This window comes from Salvelinus sp. IW2-2015, linkage group LG31 (assembly GCF_002910315.2).
Source record: "Salvelinus sp. IW2-2015 linkage group LG31, ASM291031v2, whole genome shotgun sequence".
In the NCBI taxonomy this organism is placed as follows: Eukaryota; Metazoa; Chordata; class Actinopteri; order Salmoniformes; family Salmonidae; genus Salvelinus; species Salvelinus sp. IW2-2015.
In genome coordinates this window covers 24,902,395-24,925,724 of record NC_036870.1, presented here as the reverse complement: position 1 = coordinate 24,925,724, position 23,330 = coordinate 24,902,395, and the positions used below count along the sequence as shown (strand labels likewise).

The window sequence follows — 23,330 nt, the reverse complement described above, 5'->3', positions numbered from 1 at the left end:
GGACAACGACCCTAAGCACACAGCCAAGACAACGCAAGTGTGGCTTCGGGACAAGTCTCAATGTCCTTGAGTCGCCCAGCCTGAGGCCAGACTTGAACTTGATCAAACATCTCTGGAGAGACCTGAAAATACCTGTGCAGCGACGCTCCCCATCCAACCTGACAGAGCTTGAGAGGATCTGCAGAGGATGGGAGAAATACCCCAAATACAGGTGTGCCTAGCTTACCCAAGAAGACTCAAGGCTGTAATCGCTGCCAAAGGTTCTTCAACAAAGTAATGAGTAAAGGGTCTGAATACTTATCTAAATGTGATATTTCAATGTTTTATTTTTTATAATTGTGCATWWAAAAAAAAAAAAACGTTTTGCTTTGTCATTATGGGTATTGTGTGTAGATTGATGTGGAAAATGTGGAAAAAGTCGAGGGGTCTGAATAGTTTCCGAATGCGTTGTAAATTGCACGCGCACCAAAACCATGTTTTTACAGGTGGTTTAAATCACTATGAATTAGGGGGGAAATCAGGTTGCATGCACTGTTGAAACTAACACGTTTTTTTTTTTTTTACACTTGGAAACTGGAGATTCTTTACATCACTGGTTAGAGAACAACCTGCAAAAGTGATGCATTTTGATTTGAGGGTCGCCAAAACAATGAGAAATGCAACACTTATTAGTCAACTCATATCGATATATCACGTTGAAATCAATTGCGTTAAAGAGGGGGGAGATGAGGTTGCACATCCTGTTAAATATCAAGGCTCAAAAGCAAACCCGTTGTTACTATGTCAATTTGCGTAGCCATGTCAGCAAATGACTGCTGTCTAAAAACACACATCCGATTTGATAACTTGCTGTTTCGACTGTATTCCAAAACTGATTTGAAGAACAACCTGGATTTCACGGTTGGGATGGTGTTTTCGGGTTGCAAGCCTCCCCCTTTTTTCCTCTAAACACAACGATGGTCATTATGGCCAACTCAGACTCAAACCTGTACAGTACCAGTGCCAGTCAAAAGTTTGGACAACCTACTTCATTGGATTTTTCTTTATTTTTACATTTTCTACATTGTAAGAATAATTAGTGAAGACATCAAATCTACTGAAATGAACAGATTATGGAATCAAAGTAGTACACCAAAAAGTGTAAACAAATCAAAATAGTAATCTGAGATTTCTTCAAAGTAGACACCCTTTACCTTTGACAGCTTGCAACACTCCTTGCACTTCTCTCAACAGCTTCAACCTGGAATCTTTCTAACAGTCTTGAAGGAGTTCCCAACATATGCTAAGCCACTTGTTGCATGCTTTCCTTCACTCTGCACTCCACAACTACATCCCACCATCTCATTTCGGTAAGTGTCGGGTGATTGTGTGGCCAGGTTCATCATGATGCAGCACTCCACTTTCCTTCTTGCTCAAAATAGCCCCTTACACAGCCTGGAGGTGTGGTTGGGTCATTGCCTGTTGAAATAAACAAATGATTGTCACAGTAAGCACAAACCTAGATGGGATGGCGTATAGAAAATAGTAAAAACATCGAAAAACCTTGAATGAGTGGTTTGTCCAAACTTTTGACTGGTACACATATACACGAGCAGTAAAAGTTGGACAACTTTTTGGACCAAACCTTCTCATTCAAGGGGTTTTACTTTATTTTTTAGCTAATTTTCTACATTGATAGAATAATATAGTGAAGACATCAAAAACTATGAATAAGAGATACCGGAATCATCGTAGTTACCAAAAAAAGTGTTAAAGCAAATCCAAAATACATTTTTATATTTGACGATCTTCCAAGTATAGCTCACCCTTTGAAAGCCATCTAAAATCAAAATTTTGTTTTTGTTTACACTTTTTTTGGTAACTAACATATTCCGTAACTGTTATTTCCATAGTTTTTTCAAAACGGACAACACAGATTGCTAAACCGTTTGGAACTCTAACAGATGTTTTTGTGAAAACCCTGCCTGGCAAGCTCTAAGAGGGAGAACAATTATATAACTGAACATAACCAGAAAAGTACCGTTTCCCTAAAGAAAAGTGTATTTTTTTTTTTTTTTTTTTTTTTTTTTTTTTTTTTTTTTTTTTTTTTTTTTTTTTTTTTTTTTTTTTTTTTTTTTTTTTTTTATTTTTTTCTTTTTTTTTTTTTGTTTTTGTTGCTAGATTTTTTAAATGTATCTAAGTTTTGAAATAAGTTCTAGTCAGTGGTTGTGCCTGCAGCTAGTACAATCGTAACTGGTTTGAATTGAAAACGTAGGTAGATGAAAAGATTGGATGATTGATTGATGATTGATCAAGGATGAAGCCCTGATCATCGTGAAAGTTGTTTGGTGTCTAGCTTGAACAGATTCAAGATTAACAATTATTGTTTGGTGGGGTATTATAATGACTAATATATGCCAATTTAATAGTTATCATTTATACAAATGTTTTGAAAATGTTAATTGTTTACTTTTGTTGTTGGTTGTAAATGGTAAGAAACAGTAAGCCAATTTAAAATGTCTACCACTGTGTCATATTGTTTGGCATTGAATCCAATGAAAGGGTTATGCTGAATTAACATTGTTTATAGTTTAATAAAGTTTTAAGGAAATTGAAGTTAGGATAGGCCTGAAACGTATTTAAAAGTTGGTCCCTTGTACGCCATTGGCCCAAAGAACAGGCAATTTTGAAAATACCAACTACTGTTTTAACTTATACGTTGGGAATAGTTTGCCCATTGGGAGGTTGTCCTTTCTTGAGTATAGTTAAATCGTTTAAGCTCTTGACGGTAAGGAAGAAGTAATAAAACTAGAAAAGTTCACAATAATTCACATATGTTATAGTTTGATAAAGATTAAAGAATTTGAAGTTAGGATAACCTGAACGTTTAAGCTCTAGCGTGGAGGGAGAAATTCAAATAATGCTAATAATATGAGTATGTGTAAGAAATAAGAGTTGTGCTTGCCTTCAGCAACACATCTGAACTACAAATAAACATAAAGCATTATTTTAGATTTTACTAACCTAACCCTTTTCCTAAACTAGTTCTCCTAAAACCTGCTGTAAATTTCTCATCAAACCTCCTAACGAAAAGAGTCAATTTGGACAGAAAGCATATCCCTTCTAGACAAAACCGAGGTCTCCAAATCCCACCGGAAAGTTCTATATTGTCCCCGGAAGCGTTATCTGCTTTCTTTTGTAGGCCGTCCAAGTGTGGGAGCATTCAAGATCGTCAATGTTTTTTTTATGCTGGTAATTGTTTTGATCTATTTCTGTTCGTCTCTGCGTTGGAAGGAGAGAGAGAAATAGACTGAAACCTTTGATTAATTACCGTTTGAAAAAGATACGGGTCTCAATGAGCCTTGTCGCACAGTTTTGAGCGGAAATTCCCTTGAAAGCCATTGACAAACTTGAATTATTCAAATTCTTGAAACGTGCACATGGTAACGTTTCGCGGAAGTGTAAACGCAACAAAAAGGAAATTCAAACGGAAATAGTTTTTACGATAGCTAACAGAGAGTTTTGGAAAGTTAAACTGATTTTCATGTAGAAAGTAGTGCCTACCAGTGATGTATATAATTAGGTGAGTTAGTTGACCAGTTTATTAGACAGTCATACAGGGCCAAAGCACGTACTAACGTTACTCTCGAGCAGCACGATGCCTCTAGGCTAGCTGACTTTCGATGGCGCAGCTGTCATCAAACGACGTTACCAACAGACATTAGCTAGCTAGCCTACGACGTTTGCCAGTAATTCGGTTAGCCATGAATATGCTTTTATATAATAATTGTTAAGGGGTTCCCGCTGCCTTTCGGCGCTTCAAACTGATAGGCAAGCTAACTCATTGGATAACGATGAGTAACTTGAATATCGTGTCATACAGTAGGTCAGGTAAAACAATGGCACTCAAGGCGCGTGTCTCAGGTAAGATTAAACGAAGAAAATCTGATAATCTCTGTATCAAAAAACATGTTAGTTGGAATGAGGGCTGGTGTCTTAAACTTTTGGAATAGGTGACATCATTGAATTGAAGAAAGGATGAAACTGGAAGGTTAAGGAAAAAGCCAAATCTATTCAAATGATCATTGCTATCCGGGATCCTCTTGGACGTAGCCACCGGTAGACCGTGTCCTTCGCCCCCGCTCTCAGGTACGGTTTTCTCCGGCTAGCTAACTAACAGGCATGGTGTCGCCCAGCCTATGCTTTGCTAGTGAACGCGGGGCGCAAAAACTCAACAAGATTCAACCTGTCTCTAAAATATTCTCTGAGGAATTTGTTTTTTGGTTTACCAGTTAAACACCATCCTCAAGTTCATATATATATTTTAAATTCATTCAGCAAAAGGCTTAAAATTAATCAAGGTTTAAAGTGAAAACTAAACTTAGAATTAGAGGAATGATTTAATTTAACTAGGATTCATTTTTAAATGTAACAATTATTTAACTAGGCAAGTCAGTTAGAACAAATTCTTATTTACAATGACGGCCTAACCGGGGAACAGTGGGTTATGCCTTGTTCGGGGCAGAGACGATAGATTTTTCCTTGTCAGCTCGGTTCGAGCCGAAACCTTTCGGTTACTGGCCAACAACCTGCCGCCCCCAATTAATGTAAAACTAGGTATAAAATTTGGTGCAACAAGATTAATCCATGTTGGTGCAACCCAACCTATATGTACAGCAATAGTTGAATGGACTAGAGTTACAGTGTACATATGAAATGGGTAAAGCAGTATGTTAACATTAATAAAGTGGCCAGTGTTCCATGTCCACAAGCATTTCTCTACACCTGCAATAACATCTGCTAAACATGTGTATGTGACCAATAACATTTTATTTGATGTCTATGTACAAGGGCAGCAGCCTCTAAGGTGCAGGAGATGAATAACCGGGTGGTAGCCGGCTAGTGACAGTGACTAAGTTCAGGGCAGGGTAGGTGGAGTCCAGCTAGTGATGGCTATTTAACAGTTTAATGGCCTGACATAGAAGCTGTTTTTCCAGTCTCTTGGTCCCAGCTGTGATGCACCTGTACTGACCTCGCCTTCTGGATCAGTGGTGTGAACAGATGTCCTGAAGGGCAGCAGTGTGCTCCCGGTGATGCTTTGGGCTGACCGCATCACCCTTTCGAGTGCAGTTGCCGTACCAGGCGGTGTTACAACCCGACAGGATGCTCTCAATGGTGCCCACATTACAGCATTATTCTAAAATGGATAAATAATGGCCCCATCAATCTACACATAATAGCCCATAATGACAAAGCGAAAACAGTTTTTTTTCAAATGTTTGCTAATTATTAAAAAATAAAACTACTTATTTAGATAAGTAGTCAGACCCTATGAGACTCAAGATTGAGCGGAAGCCGCTCCTCAGTAAAAGGCACATGGACAGCCCTTGGGAGTTTGCCAAAAGGCACTCTAAAGGACTCTCAGACCATGATAAACAAGATTCTCTGGTCTGATGAAACCAAAGATGAACTATTTGGCCTGAATGCCAAGCGTCACATCTGGAGGAAACCTGACACCATCCCTACAGTGAAGCATGGTGGTGGCAGCATCATGCTGTGGGGATGATTTTCAGTGGCAAGGACTAGGATCGAGGGAAAGATGACCGAGCGAAGTACAGAGAGATCCTTGACTAAAACTCTCTCGGACCTCAGACTGGGGCGAAGGTTCACCTTCCAACGGGACAAACGAAAGCTGTTTAAAGGCACAGTCAAACTTAGTGTATGTAAACTTCTGACCCACTGGAATTGTGATACAGTGAATTATAAGTGAAATAATCTGTCTGTAAACAATTGTTGGAAAAATGACTTGTGTCATGCACAAAGTAGATGTCCTAACCGACTTGCCAAAACTGTTGTTTGTTAACAAGAAATTTGTGGAGTGGTTGAAAAACGGGTTTTAATGACTCCAACCTAAGTGTATGTAAACTTCCAACTTCAATTGTATATAAAAACATCTGCATTAGAAAGGATTAACTACACATATTGAGCAGCTCATTTTCTAGACAGAAGCATGCTACAAGGCAGACCAATCCGAGATCTTCTCTTGGCATGTCCAGCCTAGCCATTATCTCAGCCAATCATGGCTAGTGGGAAGGTTCCTGACTTTTTCCATGGCTAAAACAACTAGGCTCCTAATTGAACAATTTTATTAATATTTACAGATGGCATTCATGTGCCTTAATTAAACTTGTAAGTTCACATGTTCCAGAAAGCATCTGACAAAAAAAGAGATTGATAAAAAAAAAAATATTACGTTCAAATGCCTCTCCTGTGAAGTAGTGACGCGTGACATACGCTTAATTTCCTGAAACGAGTTACATTTATTGAAAGTTAAATACAGAAATATATAAGTCTAAGAGCTTTCCACACCTGGATTGTGCAACATTTGCACATTCTTTTCAAAATTCTTTAAGCTCTGTCCAATTGGTTGTTGATCATTGCTAGACAACCATTCAGGTCTTGCCATAGTTTTTCAAGTACACTGAACAAAAATAGAATGTAAAGTGTTGGTCCCATGTTTCATGAYCTGAAATAAAAGATCCCAGAAATGTTCCATATGCACAAAAAGCACATATCTTGCTCAAATTTTGTTTACGTCCCTATTAGTGAGCATTTCTAATTTGCCAAGATAATCCATCCTCCTGACAGGTGTGGTATATCAAGAAGCTGATTAAACAGCATTATCATTGCACAGGTGCACCATGTACTGGGGACAATAGCATATCCGGCATTTTCACCTGCGGGATCGTCTGAGACCAGCCACCCAGACAGCTGATGAAACTGTAGGTTTGCACAACCAAAGAATTTCTGCACAAACTGTTTCTGACAGTCTCAGTGAAGCTCATCTACGTGCTCGTCATCCTCACCAGGGTCTTGACCTGACTGCAGTTCGGCATTGTAACCGACTTCAGTGAGAAAATTCTCACCTTCGATGGGCACTGGCACGCTGGAGAAGTGTGCTCTTCACAGATTTATCCCGGTTTCAACTGTACCGAGCAGATGGCAGACAGCGTGTTTGGCGTTGTGTGGGCGAGCGGTTTGCTGATMTCAATGTTGTGAACAGAGTTCCCCATGGTGGCGGCGGGGTTATGGTATGTGCAGGCATAAGCTACGGACAACGAACACAATTGCATTTTATCGATGGCAATTTGAATGCACAGAGATACCGTTACGAGATCCTGAGTACCATTGTCGTGCCATTCATCCGCCAATGCACTGCCCCTTGTCCCAAGCATTTGTACACAATTCCTGGAAGCTGAAAATGGCCTGCATATTCAGTCATGTCACCCATTGAGCATGTTTGGGATGTTCTGGATCGACGCGTACGATAGCATGTTCCAGTTTCCACCAATATCCAGCAACTTCAGCTTCTCTCCTATCACAGCCATTATACTCTGTAACTGTTTTAAAGTCACCATTGGCCTCATGGTGAAATCCCTGAGTGGTTTCCTTCCTCTCAGGCAACAGTCAGGAAGGACACATGTATCTTTGTAGTCACTAAGTGTATTGATACACCATCCAAAGTGTAATTAAAAACATCAGCATGCTCAAAGGGATATTCAATGTCTGCTTTTATTATTATTTTTACCCATCTACCAATAGGTTCCCTTTTTTGCAAGGAATTGGTGGTTGAATCAGTTTGAAATTCACAGCTTGACTGAGTGACCTTACAGATAATTGTATGTGAGGGGTACAGAGATTATGTCCATGCAGCTTACTCTGTGACTTGTTCCTGAATTTATTTAGGCTTTGCCATATTGCTTATTGACTCAAGACATTTCAGCGTTGTTTTTAAGTAATTTGTAAACATTTCAATAACCATAATTCCCCTTTTAAATTATGGGGTTTATGTGTAGGCCAGTTAACAAAAAAAGCTACACTTTATCAATTTTTAATTCCGGCTGTAACAACAAAATGTGGAAAAAGTTAAGAGGTGTGAATACTTTCTAATAGCCACTGTATGAGGAAACAGCAAGCATTTTTTTTTTTAAACAGCCTGCTTGAGATTCAAGCTTGAGGTGTTTTTTTCGTCTTCTATAATTTATGCTTTGCACACAAACACGAATAAAGGACAAGTCAACATTATTTGGCTACGAGTTAACAGTGAGATTTTCACTGGACAGTTACTTATTTAGAGCTCACAGAGTTAGAATGACTAGTCTATAGGCCTACATTAGTCAAGGAAACCACAATCAAAKGGGTGTTCAAATTTAGCAGCATTTCAGTGGGTGTTCTGTCAAGAGAAATGAGTCATTAGGCCAGTGTTTCCCAAACTCGGTCCTGGGGAGGGGTGCACGTTTTGGTTTTTGACCTAGCACTACACAGCCGATTCAAATAATCAAAGCTTGATGATTACCTTATTTGAATCAGCTGACAAAACCCCAAAACTTGCACCCGGTTGGGTCCCAAGGATCGAGTTTGGGAATAGCGTCATAAAAAGGCTCTGCATGGTAAATCGGACTTCTGCAGTGACCGTACAGCATTTACTGCGATACGGCCTCTCCACAAGTCAGGGCATTCATACTTATTGTGCTCCGCAGAACTGTTGTGAAGGAGGTTGTCAAGGAAGTGAGTATGTGTTTATACTGGACCTCCCACACACACCTACCATCAACCAATCAGGTCAATGCGGAGATATATGGCGCACTCAGCATTGTTACAAAATGTGAGAGGCGCACTGCGATGCGGTACAGAGTTCAATTTGGCCTCTGTGTGCCTCGGGAGGCTCCGCAATTGCATCACACCCTCCATACGGAGCCTCTGTATACATACAGATCAAGCATAAATTGGCTTTCAGGCTGTGGGATATTTCCGCACTAGACATGTCTCAATGAAAAGTGACTGATAAGGTGTTACTCATAATTTAAGACAGACCTACACTGCATTCATATGCCAGTCTGAACTAGGAAACGCGGAAATTTGACTTGCTGATTAGTTGAACGCCGCACATGTATAACTACAACCCGTTAACAAGTCAGAAATGTTCGACTTCCGACTAGCATGTGAACGAGGCACTGACGAACCAAAATCAACCAAAGTGTCATCTGAGAAGGCTAATTAAATAGTCCCGTAACTAATGTAGCGTTAATGTGCTATTCGGAACAAGGGAACTATATCCAGTTAGCAAGTCGGAAATGTCGGAACTAGGAACTGACTAGGTCATTAAAACCGCAATTGCCAGCGAAGGTCACCTTTTACCGCCAAGACTGCTCGTCTTTCACATCTCTCTCGCTCTCAGTCTCTACCTCGGAACTACAAGGAGCAACTCAGCGCAGCAGGAATGTTCATTCATACCATTGAGAATATTTCAATAAGGACAGCGCGCACCATATGGTCCAAATTGGTTGTTGGAATTTGCGTTTTACAAATTCAGGCTATTACCATAATTTGTCTTTAGGCTTCCTACATACACACGGTATATATATATATATATATATATATATGACATGCCAATACAATCCAAAGTTATTCAACTAAAATTAAGCAACTTAGTCAATTAAATGTAGCCTAGACTAATCAATTAAAATGTAGTAGGCCTATGTCTAAAAAATGTGAAATTAATTCTGATGAGGATGCCAACTTGATCCATTGCAAAGAGAATGTTCAGATAAACGTTCCATGTTTGGAAATATTCCTTGCAAATATAACAGATTAATCATTACAGAAACTGAGCTCCGTCCTTTGGACTTGTTTGGAAGATGATCGAAGCAGTTAACGTAGTCCCACCCACTAGTAATTATATCGAAAGGGATATGTTGCAAATTAATAAATGCCGGGAACAAAAGCAAGAGACGAGGCGAGAATATACAACTCTGTCGCTGCAATTCAGAAAGTAAACAACATTTGGATATGCCTAAATAGTAAATTGAATACAACAATCGCTTACACGTTTGAGATGAAAACTGCAGGGAATGAAATCCAGCTCAAATTGAAGGAAGTATTACTCCATGGCTTGTTGTGTGCGTGAATGAATGCTGAGGCTGGGATGCCTTTTGGTCCAATGACTCGCGAGTAAAAAGAGGAAACGGCACTCAACCGGCAGTGACGTGGTAAAAAGCGTAGACATTTCCAGGTGGTACGGCCAAATATTGAAGTAATTTAAGAACTGGAGACTGCATGTAACATATCCGACCGTTGTTTTCAAGGTAATCTACTCACGTTCTCGTYAAGTCTTCGCATAAATGTATATTGACCAACATTCCGTTGTTGCAGTGGCGCGGTGAGGAAGACTAGGCAGAGGGCTCCTGTACATTTGTAAATATTTTGTTTTAAATATTTTGATTGCATTTTTAAGCAACTATTTGTTTTTGACTTCTTTAATTTTATTAATATTGGGTGGTTTTGTCCAATGGAGTTGCTGGACTTTGTTTTCGGCTTGGCTAGGTAGTTGGCTATTCAATCATTTGAATGATGCATCAATACATCAATGCATCAATACAGCACAAGCTTTTTTTTTTTATTGCTGGTTGCATCAACAATGTGGACTTGTGTATGTGACGTTAAACATTTTAAACTTGAGAGAGGTCCACCTCATAGGGAACTGTTTCCTGACTACTGCCGAGGTGTGATGGTCTTTCTGGCGCTTATAGCTGCCAAGCATCACCCAGGTGGGTGCTACACTTCAGTAGTGGACTATCCAGCCTACCTACAGAGGAGGAGGAGACAACAGACGAGGTGCCTGATGAAGATCTCTGGGCTTGTCTAAGTAACTGACTGACACTGCTCCCTCTCTGTGCCATCGAAGCTCCCTCCGCTTAAGCTACTGCCCAGCCTTTCTGAACTGCTTGTCTGAACAATACCTTATCATCAATCTGTGGAAGACCATCGCCCAAGACCTGACAGATCTCTACATTTGTTTTGTTTGTTTTTACAGGGTCTTTGAGATTCTCTTTAATGAAAAGCGCAATATAAAATAAATGTATTACTATTAGCGCAGAGGGAGCAGCGCAAGCAGCGACGACGTCATCCAAAAACTTGAGACATTATTTGGATGAATATAAAATGTTAATATCGTCGTTGTGAGTGATAAAAATAAAATAAAAATTGTCCTCAGCGTGAATTATTTTAATAATTTAATGGATGTTTTGTGCACTAAGTCATGACTAAAGTGTGTTATTAGGACTTTTCAAATCTGACTTCTCTAGGGCCCCCTAGTGGCTCAGCGGTCTAACGCACTGCTTCTCAGTGTTAGAGGCGTCACTACAGACACAGCCTGGATTCAAACCAGGGTATCACAACCATCTGTGATTGGGAGTCTCATATGGCGGTGCACAATTGGCCCAGCGTCGTCTGGGTTTGGCCGGTGTAGGCCGTCATTGTAAATAAGAATTTGTTCTTAACTGATTTGCCTAGTTAAATAAAGGATAAATAAATGTGGCCATCTACAGTATGGAAATGGTCTTTCTGGGCTGGGTGTCAGTTAAACTGTTGGAGCCGTACAAACCGTGCTTCTAGACCGGAACCCTGGCCCCTTGGGGCCAGCCCGGCAAGGTATCAAGCTGCATTAGCTTAACAAATTTCATTAAAACCTTGAATTTCTGGTAAAACATATGTTGGTGTTTGGAAGTTTAGATATTCATAATGGGGATTCAACTGAAATTGTAGCGATTCCCATCTTGCACAGGTTGAGAGCAGTTCTTGACGTGTCCGCATAGAAATGGTTTTATGGTTTTGTTGGTTTTGTTCCCATTTTAAGTCTATTGCAGGGTATAAAATACAGCGTAACATTAGGGCTACATTTGATTACAGTACAAATGTGATAAAGTGCGTTCGAGTGAGACGGTAAGAACCGCATGCTCTCCTCTCACCTGTGTTAACACTTCCTGGTCACCGGTTTGTGTAACATGTGACCTGTGGCCTATAACCCCATGGCAAAGTGCCCCTACAGGGATTGTCAGAGAGGAAGAGGCGACGCGAGAGGGTTCACTCCCGTCAATCTGTCCACATGGGAATACATCTCATCATTATGTACAATATCTCCTGGATTGTCCATCAGTCATCTATAAATATAAATCAKATTTTATTGGTCACATACACGTGATTAGCAGATGTTATTGCGGGTGTAGCGAAATGCTTGTGCTTTAGCTCCGACAGTGCAGTAATATCTAACAAGTTACACAACATATACCCAATAGACACACATCTAAGTAGTAATGAATTAAGACTATATACATATGGAAGAGCGGAATGGACTAAGATACAGTAGAATAGTATAGAATACAGTATATACATATGAGATGAGTAATGCCAGATATGTAAACATTATTAAAGTGACTTGTGTTCCATTCCTTAAAGTGGCCAGTGATTTCTAGTCTATGCCTATAGGCAGCAGCCTCTAATGTGTTAGTGATGACTGTTTAACAGTCTGATGGCCTTGAGATAGAAGCTGTTTTTCAGCCTCTCGGTCCCAGCTTTGATGCACCTGTACTGCCCTCGCCTTCTGGATGATAGCGGGGTGAACAGGCAGTGGCTCGGGTGGTTGAGGTCCTTGATTATCTTTTTGGCCTTCCTGTGACATTGGGTGCTGTAGGTGTCCTGGAGGGCAGGTAGTTTGCCCCCGGTAATGCGTTGGGCAGACCGCACCACCCTCTGGAGAGCCTTTGCCGTACCAGGCGGTGATACAGCCTGACAGGATGCTTTCAAATGTACATCTGTAAAAGTTTGAGGCTTTTAGGTGACAAGCCAAATTTCTTTACCCTCCTGAGGTTGAAGAGGCTCTTTTGCGCCTTCTTCACCACACTTTCTGTGTGGGTGGTCCATTTCAGTTTGTCAGTGATATGTATGCCAAGGAACTTGAATCTTTCCACCTTCTCCACTGTGGTCCCGTCGATGGTGGTACACCCTCTGCTGTTTCCTGAAGTCCACGATCATCTCCTTTGTTGTGTTGACATTGAGTGAGAGGTTGTTTTCCAGGCACCACACTCCCAGAGCCCTCACCTCCTCCCAATAGGCTGTCTCGTCATCGTTAGTAATCAAGCCTACTACTGTTGTGTCGTCTTCAAACTTAATGATTGAGTTGGAGGCGTGCTTGGCCACACAGTCATGGGTGAACAGGGAGTACATGAGGGGGCTGAGAACGCACCCTTGTGGGGCCCCAGTGTTGAGGATCAGTGGAGTGGAGGTGTTGTTTCCTACCTCCACCACCTGGGGGCGCCCCGTCAAGAAGTCCAGGACCCAGTTCCACAGGGCGGGGTTCAGACTAGAGGTCGACCGATTAATCGGCCATTCCGAATAATCGGGGCCGATTTCAAGTTTTCATAACAATCGGAAATCGGTATTTTTGGGCGCCGATTTGCCTTTTTTTTTACACCTTTATTTAACTAGGCAAGTCAGTTAAGAACACGTTCTTATTTTCAATGACGGCCTAGGAACGTTCTGCCTCAACGACAGATTTTTAACCTTGTCAGCTCGGGGGATCCAATCTTGCAACCTTACAGTTAACTAGTCCAATGCTTTAACACCTGATTACATTGCACTCCACGAGGAGCCTGCCTGTTAGCGAATGCAGTAAGCTAAGGTAAGTTGCTAGCTAGCATTAAACTTATCTTATAAAAAACAATCAATCAATGACTGTCATTGCTCCAATGTGTACTTAACCATAAACATCAATGCCTTTCTTAAAATCAATACACAAGTATATATTTTTAAACCTGCATATTTAGCTAAAAGAAATCCAGGTTAGCAGGCAATATTAACCAGGTGAAATTGTGTCATTTCTCTTGCGTTCATTGCACGCAGAGTCAGGGTATATGCAACAGTTTGGGCCGCCTGGCTCTTTGCGAACTAATTTGCCAGAATTTTACGTAATTATGACAACATTGAAGGTTGTGCAATGTAACAGGAATATTTAGACTCATGGATGCCACCCGTTAGATAAAATACGGAACGGAATAAAAGTTTTGTTTTCGAGGTGATAGTTTCCGGATTAGTCAAAGGTATATGGTTTAGAGAGAAATAGTCGACGCGTTATAATTCCTGTAATAACTTGCGGCTGAATTTGAAAGGGGTTCCTTCGTTATTTTACCGTTCATGTCTTCCATAGAGAATGTCTTGATCTACTTCAAATAAGGTCTGTGTTTCGTGCAGGCTTAAACCGCCTCGACGTTTTGATACCCGTGTAAATCTCACTAGGATAAGGTAACGTTTGTCAACATATTTTCATAAATCCACTCTACAAAAAAAATGTACCTTCGCTTATATTTAGCCAATATTGATCAGAGTTACCTTGTCCTATGGATATCTACACAGTTATAAAATTGGCACGGTGATGTAAGCCTACACAACACAGACCTTATTTTAAGTGAATCTAAAAATATCCTATGGAATAAATGAAGGAACCGCTTTTCAGATTTTGCTAGAAGGTGTCATGGGAATTATGACTCGCACTTTGGTTGTCAATTCTTACCATGCCCATTATTAAAATGGGATTTCCTGCATATAGAAATGACAGTTTTTGTTTTCAACATTCATCACAGGTAACTTAAACTCTATTTTTATTCAAACAGTTGAGAGTATTTGTCTCCTAAGCAGATTCTACAGTATCATTGTCACTTCAGAGCTGTGTGTGTATTTATGTATTATATTAAGTTAAAATAAAAGTGTTCATTGTTCATTCAGTATTGTTGCAATTGTCATTATTACAAAAATGTGTGTGTGTATGATATATATATATAAAAAAATGTTTTTAAATAAATTGGCCGATTTTAATCGGTATCGGCTTTTTTTGTCCTCCAATAATCAGTATCGGCATTGAAAAATCATTATTGGTTGACCTCTAGATCAGACCCAGGGCCTCGAGCTTAATGATGAGTTTGGAGGGTACTATGGTGTTGAATGCTGAGCTATAGTCAATAAACAGCATTCTTACATAGGTATTCCTCTTGTCCAGGTGGGATAGGGCAGAGTGGTGGCGATTATATACTCAAAGTGTCTGTGTAAGAGAGAAGTGAGAACCTGTACTACTTGTATAAGACGGTGCCACATGTTGAGAAGTGGGCACACATACTTTATACTCTTGACAAGCAGTTTCTTTAGGACTTTCTCTTTTGGGAAATAACCCACACTGTTCAAATTAGGGTTTTTCCCAAGCACACATATTTCGCTACAGTGGTTTAGTGTGCTTGACTCAGCCTCAATTCTAGATTTGTTTACTCAACAAAACAAATGTCTTCCTTTGCATGACATGAATGACACTTCCTGCCCTAGCCTATTGCTATGACAACACAGACAGGGAAAACAAAAAGCTGAAAAAACATTGTCTGAAAGGCTCGCCGCTGTTGGGTGAGGCCGCTGCCCTAGCCTACCCTTGGCTTGGTCTAATGGTGGACTGGTGATCCCTGTGTTCATAGCTATTATTATGGATGTGTGTGTGTGTGTGTGTTTGTGCGAGCGCAAATCAGAGATCACTCTCCAGACTCACCGTGGTTAATCTCCACATAACATACCTGACCAGAATGATTGTCCCAATGGTAAAGACACAGCCTAACCACCACCTAATGCAGAGTAGACACACCCTCAGCTACATCTGTCTACACACAGACACACGCACACACACACATAGTGAACTAAGTTATGAATGGCATCTACTTATGTACTACCTATTCTTTCTGATGTGTTTTGGTGATGAAGAAGACACACAATGTTATAACCAACAAAACAAAAAACAGCAGTAAAAGTACAGTAACTGCAGTCGACTGTGGCATTTTGGACGCAGTAATTGCAGAATAACTGCAGGGTACTGCACTCTAACTGCAGTTATACTACAGTGGAGTGCAGTTATAATGCACTCTGATTGCAATCTTTTTTCGTAAGGGCCCCTATCCCCTCTCATCCACCATCCCCTCCAACCAACTCCTCAGTCTTTCGTCAGAGCGATGACATGGCATTGTTACCTATGCACATACGTTACTGTTGCTACAAACATATCTGCATTATCAGATAGATTGGCTCCATTTCAGTAGTCTATGGTGGCTTCCTTCTTGGACTGTGCTAATAACCAATCAACAGCCACCACATTTGTGTCACCTATCCTGTGTTCTTTGTTAAGATGCACCCCTTCATCCTAAACTACTGTGACTGATCAGACACACTCATCTACAATAAAACAGCCCAAGATCACACAGGTGTCCTGTACACTGAGTGTATAACACATTAGGAACAACATTAAGATCATCTTCCTAATATTGAGTTGCACCCCCCCCCCCCCCCCCTCTCAGAACAGCCTCAATTCGTCAGAGCATGGACTCCACAAGGTGTCAAGCGTTCCACAGAGATGCTGCCACTTGTTGACTCCAATGCTTCCCACAGTTGTGTCAAGTTGACTGGATGTCCTTTGGGTGGTGGACCATTCTTGATACACACGAGAAACTGTTGAGCGTGAAAAATCCAGCAGCGTTGCAGTTCTTGACACTCAAACCGGTGCACCTGGCACCTACTACCATACCCTGTTCAAAGGCAATTAAATATTTTGTCTTGCCCATTCACCCTCTGAATGGCTCACATACACAGTCCTTGTCTCAAAGCTTAAACATCCTTCTTTAACCTGTGTCTTCCCCTTAATCTACACTGATTGAAGTGGATTTAACAAGTGACATCAATAAGGGATCATAGCTTTCACTTGGTCAGTCTGTCATGGAAAGAGCAGGTGTTCCTAATGTTTTGTACACTCAGTGTATATTGAGGAAAGGGTGTCATCTACATGTTCATTGCAGTCTAGATTCCAATTCTGTGCCACTTCCCCATAGTGTTTCTCACAGAGTCAGTGGAGGGTGCTGTTGTACCAGGTCAGTCCTAGCATGTGTATTAGGCTTGTTTGTCAGGCTTGTAGCAGTGAAAGCAGAGATCATTCACAGCTGCCCTTCAGATGTTATGGTCCCTAACTAACCTACATAGTAGCTTGCTTCAGTGTTGAAAACACAATGACATCAAGGCTAAATACTCCTCTCTCTGTAATCAACTGGTCTATACTGTTACAGCTTGTACTTAAGTAATGAGGGTGTGAGTGTGTCTAGGAGGCTGTCTTCTCTTCCAGTATGTATGCGTGTGTCTCAAACAACAATGGAATGGAGTCTAGAGTGTATGTCCCTTTAGTGTAATTATGTGATTGAACTCCGTTACGTGTTCAGATGTTATATCAAACACATGCAGTGAAAGGTTTCTAAAGCCCTCTCTTCATTCTCCACCTCTCCCTTTATTTAACCGCTCCTCTCTCTCTCTCTCTCACTGCATTTTCTCTTCCCCTCATTTCTCTATCGCTCCGAACAGTTTCTCTGTACTGTATCGCTTTCTCCCTTTCAACTGAGAAATAGTGTGCTCCATAATGTGTTCCAGATGTCGACCTCCCTCTACCTCTCCCTCTACCCTTCCCTACTCTGTGTTCTCAGAAGGCTGACTGAAGTCCTGATAGGTTGGCCACCCCACATACCATGCCGCCCCCTTCCCCTCCTCCTGTATATGTGAGGTGGTACCCAAAACGTCAAGGGTGGCTGGAGTTCCCCCAAAACAATATTGAGAGATTAGTAAATGCCTATTCCATATGGGTGATTCTCATGAAACCAGTTTTAAAATGTCTGTAGCAAGCTGAGTTACAATACAATTCATTTTCAAAAATCAACAATCATTCTAATGACCACAATGTCTAGTTTTTGGGAAAGTGTCTTATTTTAAATACATTTTACATTTTCCCCTGAGTTTTGTACATTTTCACCCCAAATTCTCATGACCAAAATGTGTCAGGGTTAAAGTCTCAGGTTCCTTTATTTAAACAATTATTCTGAAAAACCTAACTTATTTGAATAAAACTCAAAGTATGTTGCTGTGGTTTGTCCATAAATCATAACAATGGTATACTAGTTGAAGTTGACATTAAACTATACTATTTATTACGTACAAACACAGTGTCTGTGGACATGTCTCATTACCATAACACTTTTTCAAGTTCCTGTAAAAACTCCAATCAGTTTTTAAATAAAGTTGTATTCATCCATGATGCATCATCCAGTGGAGTCATCCTTAGATGAGCACAAGTTAAGTTATTAGCTTATATGGCTTCAGAATCAGGTTTGTATTCTATTTTTTTTTTTTTACCTCAAATCAAATTGTATTTGTCACATGCGTTGAATACAACAGGTTACAGTGAAACGCTTACTTACAAGCCCTTAATTAACCAACAACAGTTGTTTTTTTTAAATACCCCCAAAAAGTAAGAAATAAAAGTAAGAAATAATTAAAGAGCAGCAGTAAAATAACAATAGAGAGGCTATATACGGGGGTACCAGTACAGAGTCAATGTGCGGGGGCACCGGTTAGTCGAGGTAATTGAGGTAATATGTACATGTAGGTAAAGTTATTAAAGTGACTATGCATAGAGAGTAGCAGCAGCTTAAAGAGTGGGGGGGTCTTATAGCTTGGGGGTAGAAGCCTCTTGAACCTAGATTTGGAGCTCCGGTACCGCTTGCCATGCGGTAGCAGAGATAACAGTCTATGACTAGGGTGGCTGGAGTCTTTCACAATTTTTAGGGTCTTCCTCTGACACCACATGGTATAGAGGTCCTGGATGGCAGGAAGCTTGGCCCTGGTGATGTACTGGGCCGTACGCACTACCCTCTGTAGTGCCTTGCGGTCAGAGGCCGAGCAGTTGCCATACCAGGCAGTGATGCAACCAATCAGGATGCTCTCGATGGTGCAGCTGTAGAACCTTTTGAGTATCTGAGGACCCATGCTAAATCTTTTCAGTCTCCTGAGGGGGAATAGGTTTTGTCGTGCCCTCTTCACGACTGTCTTGGTGTACTTGGACCATGTTAGTTTGTTGGTGATGTGGACGCCAAGGAACTTGAAGCTCTCCACTACAGCCCCATCGATGAGAATGGGGGTGTGCTCGGTCCTCCTTTTCTTGTAGTCCACAATCATCTCCTTTGTCTTGGCCTTCTCATTACTGAAATGGCTAAAGAGCTCAAATTGGGAAAAGTCAGATTTAATCTTATAATTGTATAATTTCATTAAAAAAATATTTTCAGTATTATGTTTAACTTGGGCTTTTTCATTAGGGGAGCAATGTTAAAAAATATTCGAAATATTGATTTGTTTAATACTTTTTGGGGACTTAACAGTAATTCTAATTTTGTCAACATTTTGATCAAATGCATAATATCTGATAAAAAAAACATAAGAGTCATTATAAAATAGATAAATCAAGATCCTAATCTCAGTGATTCAAGAGGAAATTCTGTGAAACATAACACTTAAGAATTTTTTGGGACAGTTTTGTGAGAATGACTCCCATGTTGCAGTAATGTTATAAACCCTTTTGGATTTTTTTTCTGGGTTTTTCGAAGTCATTGTAACATTGTAGGAGTGTTGCATGTGAGATGAGACTGATAGCCCAGCAAAGTCTTCCTCACCCTATCCTCTCTCTCTCCCTCCCCTCTCTCCTCACCCCTTCCCCTTCTTCCCTCCCTCGATGGGAACCAGCTGGGCCTAACTGGGGGATGTGTGGTGGGATAGAGAGGGAGAGGCGGCTGGATGGAGAGCAGGCATGGGGCCCAGGTTCTCCCTTCGCTCATAATACAGGTCTAACACAGACACACACACTATCATGCAAGTTTAGACACTCACTGGTTTTGACTTGCACACAGTAACACACAAGCAAACACAAATACATACACACAAACACGCTCACTGAGCCAGTGGGACCAGAGATAGTTGGTGTGGTTTAGATCTGTAATCTCTGGCTTGGGTTAAAGCACTTAACGATCCAAACAGCTGCTGCTCATGTAAACTTTCCAACCCTCTCTCCCTCCTCTCTCTCTGTCTGTCTCACTCTCTCGCTCACCCTGTCCCCGTCTTTCTCCAGCTACCTCTCCCCCTCTCTCTCCCTCTAAATCTCTGTAACTTCCTTCTACCAAAATCTTTTGCTCTCCATTTTCTCAAGCTGGTTAGATGTACACACAATGCACCAAGCAGACATGGAGTGTGGGGGAGTGTGTGTTACTTGTTGAGTTTTCTCAATGGGTTAGTCTGGAGTTGAAGACCAACCAAAAGCACAAAGAGATCATCTATCCACTTCCTGTACTATCATCTCTGTTGATTGTCATAAGCCCAAAGAGATCAGTCTGGTCTCATAGACTAGATGTAACATACTGTAGTAAACATAAATCCGGCACACTCAAATTAGTATATGTTACGTTTGGTATGGTTACTTAAGGCAAAAACAAAAGTAGGGTGGTTGGTCGGGGTGGATGGGTAGGCGTATAATGTGAACATCTAGCAATCAAAGGTTGCCTGTTAAACTATCATCACAAACAACTTTAGAATTTTAGCTACTTTGCAACTACTTTTGCACTACTTAGCATGTTAGCTAACCTTAACCCCTAGCCTAGCTAATGTTAGCCACCTTGCTAATGTTAGCCTTAGCCACCTTGCTAACGTTAGCCACAACAAATTGGAATTCGTAACATATCATACTTTGAGCAAATTCGTAGCATATTATATCAATTGCAATTCGTAACATACAGTATCATACGAATTGTAATTCGTAACATATCATTTGACATGGAAGATGGACATCCACAAATTACATACATACCATAGGAAACGTAACATATACTAATTGGAGTGGTCCGAATGTACTTTTACTATGTTACTTCTACCCCTGAGTCCAGGTTGAAGAGATGCATCTTGTTGCATGTGGCATTTACATTGGTCTGCATGGGGGTCTGTTTCGCATGCAGTTAATCCCTATTGAGTCTCGAAGTCCTCTGAGAAAAACAAGCTGTTGTGATTGCAAAACTGTTTTCAGACCAAAAAACGGCATGTGTGTCCAATTAGGGGAATTCCGCCGCTTTGTGTGTGTGAGGCAGATCATTACTTCAGAGCCCCCTCTCACCCCCGCTGTGTGTGTGTGTTCAGAGAGCCCTACGCTGGGTGGTAAATCATCATCACTTCAAGGCCATATCACCCTCTGTGTTTTTATATGTGTATATTTGTCATCCCGGGGAGACCAAAGGCCACTAAAGCTGTTACAGACCTAAAGACTACCTTTTTTTTGCTTCGTGAACTAGTTKAACTCAAACTGTCACAGTTCTGTTAGATAATGATAGATGTGTCATTCGGATGCATAAGGTTTTCAAAACACACAAACAGAGATGCTCTACTTGTCTCACACACAGCCACAGATCCAGCAGAATCACTCAACACAGATGCACATACACACAGATCCTGCAGGATCACTCAACACAGCCACAGATCCTGCAGAATGACTCAACACAGATGCACGTACACACAGATCCAGCAGAATCACTCAACACAGATGCACGTACACACAGATCCAGCAGAATCTCTCAACACAGATGCACATACACACAGATCCTGCAGGATCACTCAACACAGCCACAGATCCTGCAGAATCACTCAACACAGATCCTGCAGAATCACTCAACACAGATCCTGCAGAATCACTCAACACAGATGCACGTACACACAGATCCTGCAGAATCACTCAACACAGGTACACACACACATACAGATCCTGCAGAATCACTCAACACAGGTACACACACACATACAGATCCTGCAGAATCACTCAACACAGGTACACACACACATACAGATCCTGCAGAATCACTCAACACAGGTACACACACAGACACGAGTGCTGACTGAGGTGGGCTTTTTCAAACCTGAGCTGTACAGATGGGAAAGCCAACCCTCCCTAGACGACCTATATACTGCACTGTCTCATTCACATACATACACACACCCTCATGACCTAAACATCGACACGCATGCACTCGCACAGAAACATTAAATAACCTAGATGATATCTCACTTACACACTTACTGCCACATTCACAGAAACAACTTTTCTTTCTCTCTCTCTCTTTCTGACAGAATGAGGCTTCTCTGTGTGTTGAGGGAGTGAAACCTCATCTGCGCTGGACGGTCCAAGGCTGTGGGGAATAGAGGGGTGATTGGAGAGAATGGCTGATGAAACCAGACTGCGTCCGTCTTTGTGCTCAGGCAAACTGACAGACAACTCTGTCCGGGGTCCTGAATGGACCTCTTTGTGAAAGTCTGGAATTGGATCAACTCCAGAAGACTATAGCTCACTGAAAAGAGGTTCTCTGTTTACAAGCATGTCTGCCTTTTCTCTCTTTTTCACGCCTTCTCCCTCTTTCTATCTCTAAGTTTCTCCCTCTCTTCTTTTTCACTCCCCCCTCTCATCAGCTCTCTTTACTGAATATCTGTTTCCTCTCATAACTAACATTGACTAGCTCTACATTACGAAGAGACTTTCGTATAAGACAACTACACTAATTTGTGTGTAATTTACAAAAGCATGCAATTACATAGGATCTGTGCAAAGCTGTGATTATAAATGAGTGTGAAAAATCCAATTCTATTGCATGACACTACATAGACTGACTGACAGTGTAACTCGGCGAGTGTTCACGGACATTGTGTGTGTCTCCACTGATCCAGGGCTGTATCTTGGCTCTCAGAGAGAACTGGGCTTACAAAAATGCATCCAGAGAGAGAGAGAGAGGGAGAGATATTCCTCCCATCGGTCTGTCAGACTGAGAGAGAAATTCATATGAAGGGCCAGACAGGAAATGACCTCGCTGGGGCAGGGGGGTTCCCAGATGGGCTGCATTTCTGACACACACACACACACAGCTGCATTTCACATACACACAGTTACTCACTCATAACAGAGCGCCCCTGATCCTAGTTCTGTGGAGAGTCATGACACACTGTGATCTCTAACAATGCATGAGAACGGGTATAATGCTCTTCTCTAACTCTGGGTTCTCCCTCACTGTAAGGCAATCCTAGGAATTTACCGCTACAATAGTCAGAAAAAATGTATTGTCCTGGAAAAATTGCATCACTTGCTTTTCTATAATCTGCAGTTAAAAATATAATAAAGATCCTAAAAAAAATGCTTCTCTGTGACATCACAGGATAGGATTAAAAGGAAATCACTGATTTTCAAAATCTGCAATGAGTATCTAAGCGTGAATTTCAGTGTTTGAAAATCACTGTTTTTCAAATGTTTTAACTTTAGATGATGGCATTGGGTACAACTTTTTAACTACAGATTTTTTTTTCTACAAAGTGTAGAAATGCGCCATTTTCACACGTTTACACTGGTAATGTGCTGGGGATGATGAAAATGAGGTTGAAAGTGGAGTGCTGGAGTTGCCCTGACTGTAAGTCGCTCTGGATAAGAGTGTCTGCTAAATGACTACAATGTGAACATGTAAATGCATGTGGTGCATGTGCACAACTGGCTGGGTGTGTGTGTGTGACCACTATTTTAGGACAAATCTGCAACCTTGTCTCCAGAGTCAGTG

The 23,330-nt window shown here is 41.1% G+C and overlaps 1 protein-coding gene across 3 annotated transcripts in view; it reads right to left on the bottom strand.

Annotated features, from left to right (window-relative positions):
- LOC111955895 (oxysterol-binding protein-related protein 3) overlaps positions 1-9,993 on the bottom strand; it is a 41,775-nt gene extending 31,782 nt beyond the window's left edge. For 2 of the 3 annotated variants that reach the window (XM_023976257.3, XM_023976258.3), the window contains exon 1: positions 9,866-9,992. The gene's annotated coding sequence lies outside the window, so the exon portion shown is untranslated. Of the gene's footprint in view, positions 1-9,865 lie in introns of all 3 variants that reach the window. The other variant, XM_023976259.3, reaches the window with a different exon arrangement.
- Between the last annotated feature and the right edge of the window lie 13,337 nt (positions 9,994-23,330).